Here is a 6,000-nt window from a genome sequence, read left to right on the forward strand (position 1 = left end):
TGGGCGGCACCGCATGATTTCGAATAGCGCACTGGGCTCCTAGTGTTTAATAAAACTCTCTTTAAGATAAAATTTAGAATTTTTATAATTTTAATGAGAAATATTTAGTAACTATTCATGACTTAATTTTTATCTTTGCCATCACTTATAACTTCCTTCATTCTGCATTTATACTTCTTCATTATATGAAAATCAAACGTGATGAGTTTCTAATTTAACCAGTTATTGTGAGCATCAGTATTACAATCAATGTATATTTATGACATTTTCTAAATTAGATATAAATTAGCCTATATACTCAAACACCTAGTAAAAAGAACTATGTGCAAAGTGAAAAAAGTGATAATTATGTTTTAGTTATGTTTTTATGCACAGAGGTTCTATCAGAATCATCATCTTAATGGCTAGTAACCATTTTAAACCATGGTAGATTTTAAAAAACACACAAAACACCTATATGCTACAACAAAAATAGGTGTCCGGGAATGTATATCTTCCATTTTCTTGCCTGCCAAATTCCTACTTAGTTCAAATATCACCGCTCCTAAAATACTCTTCCCCCACCTTACCTAGGCCATCAATGCTCCAAAGCCTTTACTCACATCTCAGGTAGCGTATGTCTTCTTGTGTTCTCATTTATCTATTTATAGATCTCTCTCACCAAATCTCATCCCTCCACCCAGGTGATAATCCTCCCAGAGAAAGGACAATATCTTCTTCTTAATTTCCTTAGAATCTAGCACAATGCTTGGCACGTGGTAATTGGTTAATAATTTTTGTTAAAGGTTCATAAATGGATACTCTATCTACTTTATGTTGAACTACTTTACTACAAAGAAAAGTTTGAGTAATAATCTTAACCTGAGAATCTTGACTAAAAATATTCCACTATCTAAATTCCCTGTTTTTAATCAAGGTATCTTTCACATTAATTTTCCAAAACAGAAAGACAAGTTTATAAGGAATAAAGCCCAATAACAAGAGCTTTACTAGGTGAAAATATGCAAGCAAATAACATTCCCTAAGTAAATGAGACAAATAAAAATCATCTAATGAATAGTATATAGATTGCTCTAACATTTAAAATAGTGATTTCTTACTATTTAATTGCAGTCTTTCTCAGAAAAATCCATGTCAACCATCTGGCAAGTTTATGGTTTATACTGCAGAGTTTATCATAGTTTGGGATTGTAAAGTTCTCTGCCCTTTGATGCCAACACAAATCTTAAAAGGTCTTTAAGTGAAAAGAGACAGGAAAAGGATGATACAATTTTTTTTTTAAAGTTTAATATTACAGACAGTTCTCAGGTTATGTCGGACTCGATGTACGTCCTTTCATGGTTACGTCGCCATCTCCCATTTATTTATATAAAAAAAAGTTTCGTCATTTCAACGTATGTACATATGTGCTTTATGTTTTTTATTATTTATTTACAAGTAAAGGTCAGGAATTGTTATCTTTCTTTTAAATTGTTTTTGCTGTTTCACTTCCTTACTGCTGTGTATGTGCTCCATGTGAGTGACTAACTAGGTGCTTATGTAGGTGGGTTCCGACTTACGACGAAAATCGAGTTACGTTGCATCATAGGAACGGATCTCCAACCTAACACGAGGACCTACTGTACAGCCCTAAAAATATGGAATGCTTCATCAATTTGCATGTCATGCGCAGGGGCTATGCTAATCTTTCCTGAGGATGATACCAGTTTACTCCATTCTTTTGCCCAAACCAAAAAGCTATCCAGGTGTACACAGTTCTAGGTTTTTATACCTTCAAATCTCTCCCTGGGGACTGATTTTCTTGGTGCCCCAAAATCTGTGGACCATCTGAATGGCAGAGCAGCAGCTGCTGCCTTTTATTGAATGTTTATTATGTGTGAGACATTGTGCATGCATTTCCTCAGCTAAGCCTCACAACGCAGATGAGATTCTGTTTTACAGGGGAGGCTCAGGAAGGTCACACTGACTGACCAAGGCCTCTCAACTAGTGGCAGAACTTGGGAAAAACTATGGGTTTCAACTTTAGGTTACTATATAAAAAGAGGAGTGGTGGCACGTCACATCAAAGGAACACCAATAACCCTTTACCTTTGAATATGGGATGATGATGGCAGGCTGTTTACGTTTTCTGTGTAAACCTTATTGTAGGAGATCCCAATAATGTATTAGGTGACAGAACAGACCAAGTTCCTAAAAACTGTTTCATGTTTTTTTCTCCATGAAGAATAATTCACACCTGATAACTAAGAGCATAACATATATGAACCAATTAACTTAACCAATCAGACTTTAAAAGAGTCTATAAATTTTTTAAAAGCCAATATAACTCAGCCTGTATGAGCAATTTTCTAGGCTTATATAGATGTCACAGGCACAACAAACTACGTCTATTGGAGTGGCAAAATCATAGAGGTAGGGAGAAGGACTTCCCACCTGCTTGCGTAACTAAGCATCGATTCCTACTTCCTTATGGGAACAAATCAAAGAACTTGGCCAATAATCAAATCAATCTGTTCCAATGAATTTCCAGGATTCCTGGGAATCTAGTTTCATCCTATCTATGATTTTAAGCTGAGCACTACCAAAATACAAGAGAAATTTTGTAGCATTTACAACATTCAGTAAGATACCTCAAAGCTCTGCCATTCCTAATAAACCAGAATGTCAATGTATTAATACACAATGGAAAACATCAAGTGGGCACAAATAATGAAATGGGTTGGTAAGTGCATCCTCTCCCCTACAGGAGGGTTCAGATGGATAGCAGCATTTTAACATTCACATTTGTTCTCCCCCCAAATATCTTTTATATCCATTCCCTTCTCTCCAACCTCATTCCCACATTTCTCTACTATAATGGCTTTTAAACTTTGACCACAGTCCATAGTGAGAAATACACTCATCGGTCAACAGAGAGTCATATAACTGAAACAAGTTTCACAAAACTTCACATCCCCCTATTACATGTGACACACCTTGTCTTTTTTCTACTCTACTTTTTAAATGTAGATTGCAACCTTCCAATGGGCACAACCTTAATGAAAAACCACCATCTACTACAGCCATCTCTACAGCCATTATTAACTCACCTTCCATACTGGCACTGACTTACAACAGTTCCCTGGGCTCCTTTCTGTGCCCCTTCAGTTGTCACTCCTGTCACCACCGTACCGGTCACAACCCTCCAGTATAGCAATGATCACACTGTTTTGTGATCATTTTTTAAAATCAGTCTTGCCTAGACTATGAGTTATCTTTGTATCCACATCAAACTTTATTTCTCACTGAATAAATGAATGAACGTATGCTATAATTCTGTACGGGTCAATAACTCCATTACCTTAATAATTCAGTCAATCGATGTTTGAATACATACACTTTTTCTAGATTTTAAAGTAAATATATATTTATTCTAAGAACTTTCTTTTTAAAGTCTGGCTTCAATATATGGATATTTTCCTTCATTAAAAATTTGCTCAGCAGCAGCCAGTCTGACTTGGGATATTTGTCTTGAAATTGATCCAATGAATATTTTCAATTTCAATAACTACTCTGGCAAGTAAGAGCATACAGGATTTCCAAAACCAATACATTAGGTCAGTGTCCGAGGCACAGCACAGTTCACACAGTCAATGCAGTGTTATACCATGTGTTTCCATTTCTCAATGCTAATCACTTTTGATTTGAAGATAAGCTGTCAGGTGCATTAATCTATTCAGCATCTCCCACCACCCCCAAAGAAGGCTCAAAGAAGGCTTTACTTTCTCCTTTTCAAATAATTTCAGGAAATTTTGGTAGAGCAGGATGACTTTTTAAACAAGCAACTTTTAAATAGGTCACTGTAATATAAGAGTAACACAGAACACACACTGAATTCATGCAGGGAACATTCTCAAGTTCCCTGTCTACCTTTATCACTTTTCCCAATTTTTACTTTTACGTTTCAATCTACTTGGGAAGTCTCTATTTTTCTAAATTCCATCACCATTCAATGTTTTCGTTTCTACTGCTACTACCTTAGTCCAAATCTGAACTAGTCTTAGGGAGCTCCTTGATTAGCCTCGCTATGAGATCTGGGCAACCTCTACCACTCTCCATATGAAAATATTAAGACCAACACATCAAGGTCACAGTGAGTATCACATGAAATAGTGTGCATGCGAGCTTGGCGGAGGGCCTGGCAGCAAACAGGTGCTAATTAACTGTAAGGAACCTTCTTTCTTTCTTTCTTTCTTTCTTTCTTTCTTTCTTTCTTTCTTCTCTCTCTCTTCTCTCTCTCCTCTCTCTTCTCTTCTTTCTCTCTCTCTCTCTCTCTCTCTCTCTCTCTCTTCTCCAGTCTCCTGTGTTGGGCTCCACAGTAAGATTCACATTGAACCATGAATGTGATTGATCTTATCCACATCAAATTCCTCCAGCAGTTCCTCACACCCTAGGACAGTGATTCTCAAAGTGTGGTCCCAGACCAGTAGCATCTGCACCAACTGAGAACTGATGAGAAAGGGAAATTCTCAGGCCCCACCCCAGACCTTCTCAATCAGAAATTCTCCAGGTGGGGGCCAGCAATCTCTTTTCATAAGCCTTCCAGATGATTCTGATGTATGTTCAAATGTGAGAACCGCTGACCTGGAATAAAGTCCAGCCTGGCACTGTAGAGTTTCCCAAACCAGTTTTCTTCCAGTTACTGTACTTGCTTTCTCAGACCTATTTCAAGGAAAGTTTACTCATTATCTCTACTGACTTTCCCAACTGAGATTTTACTCATGTCCTCTCCCCTCTAAGACACCTCTCCTGTCTGACCCAGCTTAAATCCCACTGTTTTCTTAAATCCTCACCTGATCATCCGTTTCAAGGAATTTTTTCCTCTTTCAATACCAATTATTTCTGAAGACTCTGGTGATGATCTGCAGAAGTCACAAAGTGACTGTTCCTGGCTCATAGAGGGGGTGTGAGTAAACTGATTGCCAATAACATTTAAAAATTGTTTAATTACATAGAAATATATACTTTCCGCCTGTGTTGGGGATTGTTCCCACATGGCAACAATCAGCTGAGAGGCAAATTATTCAAGCACTCACCACCACTTTCCAAGGCAGGCACAGGTTTTCTTCAGACAACTTTGAATATCTCAAACCATGACTACCTTCTCTTATGGTCATGTAACTTTTCACATGTTTATTTTGTCTCCAATAGAATACAAGCCTTCAGAGAACTGAACTGTTTCTGTTTTTCTTTTTAATTCTTATTGTGTTGAACAAAAAAATGATGTGAAGTGCTTACTACATAGAAGAATATTCTGGGCATCCTGGACGACCCCAAAATGATTTAGAACCTGCACAGACCTTCAGGAAACGTTTGGTTTTCTATCAACTTGGAAAAGATATAATAGCCTTTCTTGAATTTTGTTTTCGAAAAGTACGTGTACTAGGGCACAACGCTTAAGAAAGGTTTTAAAGAAATATCATTTGGCACAGGTTGTCTTTCAGTCTCTAATGAGAAATGCCAATTATCTGCATACAGTATGCTTGCTGGAAGAGACTTGGCCCGGGCCCGGGCACAGTATTTGACAGACCTAGGAGCTGTTTAAACCCTGTTCTATCCCGGATTTCCCTTCATACAAGATGCGTTTTAATTTTACCTCTGGCAGTAGCTACACTGGACTACCGTGCTTTTCAGGGGCCCATGCACTGGTGAACCATTCGCCGGCTTTGGCAGCGGCAAGGGGCGAGCCCTACTGTGCACCACGGTGAGCTCACAAACCTGCCCCAGGTGATGCACTTGCACCCTGTTCTCAGAGCACGTCCTTCTTAAGAGAAACAAACAGGGAACCCTCCCTTTGCGCCCATCTTGCCGACGCCTGCCGGTCCACACATCCCGCACACCCCATGCGATATTCTTCTCTTCCTTCCCCCACCCCAGATCCTCCAGGGGGCGCCCCCGCAGTCGACTGGGCACCCCCGGCAGACCGGCTCCGGCCGCGCACAACCCCCGCCCCATACTCAC

General features: G+C 39.0%; 1 protein-coding gene across 5 annotated transcripts in view; it reads right to left on the reverse strand.

The window, feature by feature from the left end:
* Positions 1 to 5,933, reverse strand: part of MMAA (methylmalonic aciduria (cobalamin deficiency) cblA type) — a 33,427-nt gene extending 27,494 nt beyond the window's left edge. For 2 of the 5 annotated variants that reach the window (XR_001361850.1, XM_005864863.2), the window contains exon 1: positions 4,624 to 4,701. The gene's annotated coding sequence lies outside the window, so the exon portion shown is untranslated. Of the gene's footprint in view, positions 1 to 1,100; positions 1,122 to 4,623; positions 4,702 to 4,832; positions 5,042 to 5,635 lie in introns of those variants that run through there. The other 3 variants (XM_005864865.2, XM_014538512.1, XM_005864864.2) reach the window with 3 other exon arrangements.
* Between the last annotated feature and the right edge of the window lie 67 nt (positions 5,934 to 6,000).

Source organism: Myotis brandtii, unplaced genomic scaffold (assembly GCF_000412655.1).
Source record: "Myotis brandtii unplaced genomic scaffold, ASM41265v1 scaffold192, whole genome shotgun sequence".
Classification (NCBI taxonomy): domain Eukaryota; kingdom Metazoa; phylum Chordata; class Mammalia; order Chiroptera; family Vespertilionidae; genus Myotis; species Myotis brandtii.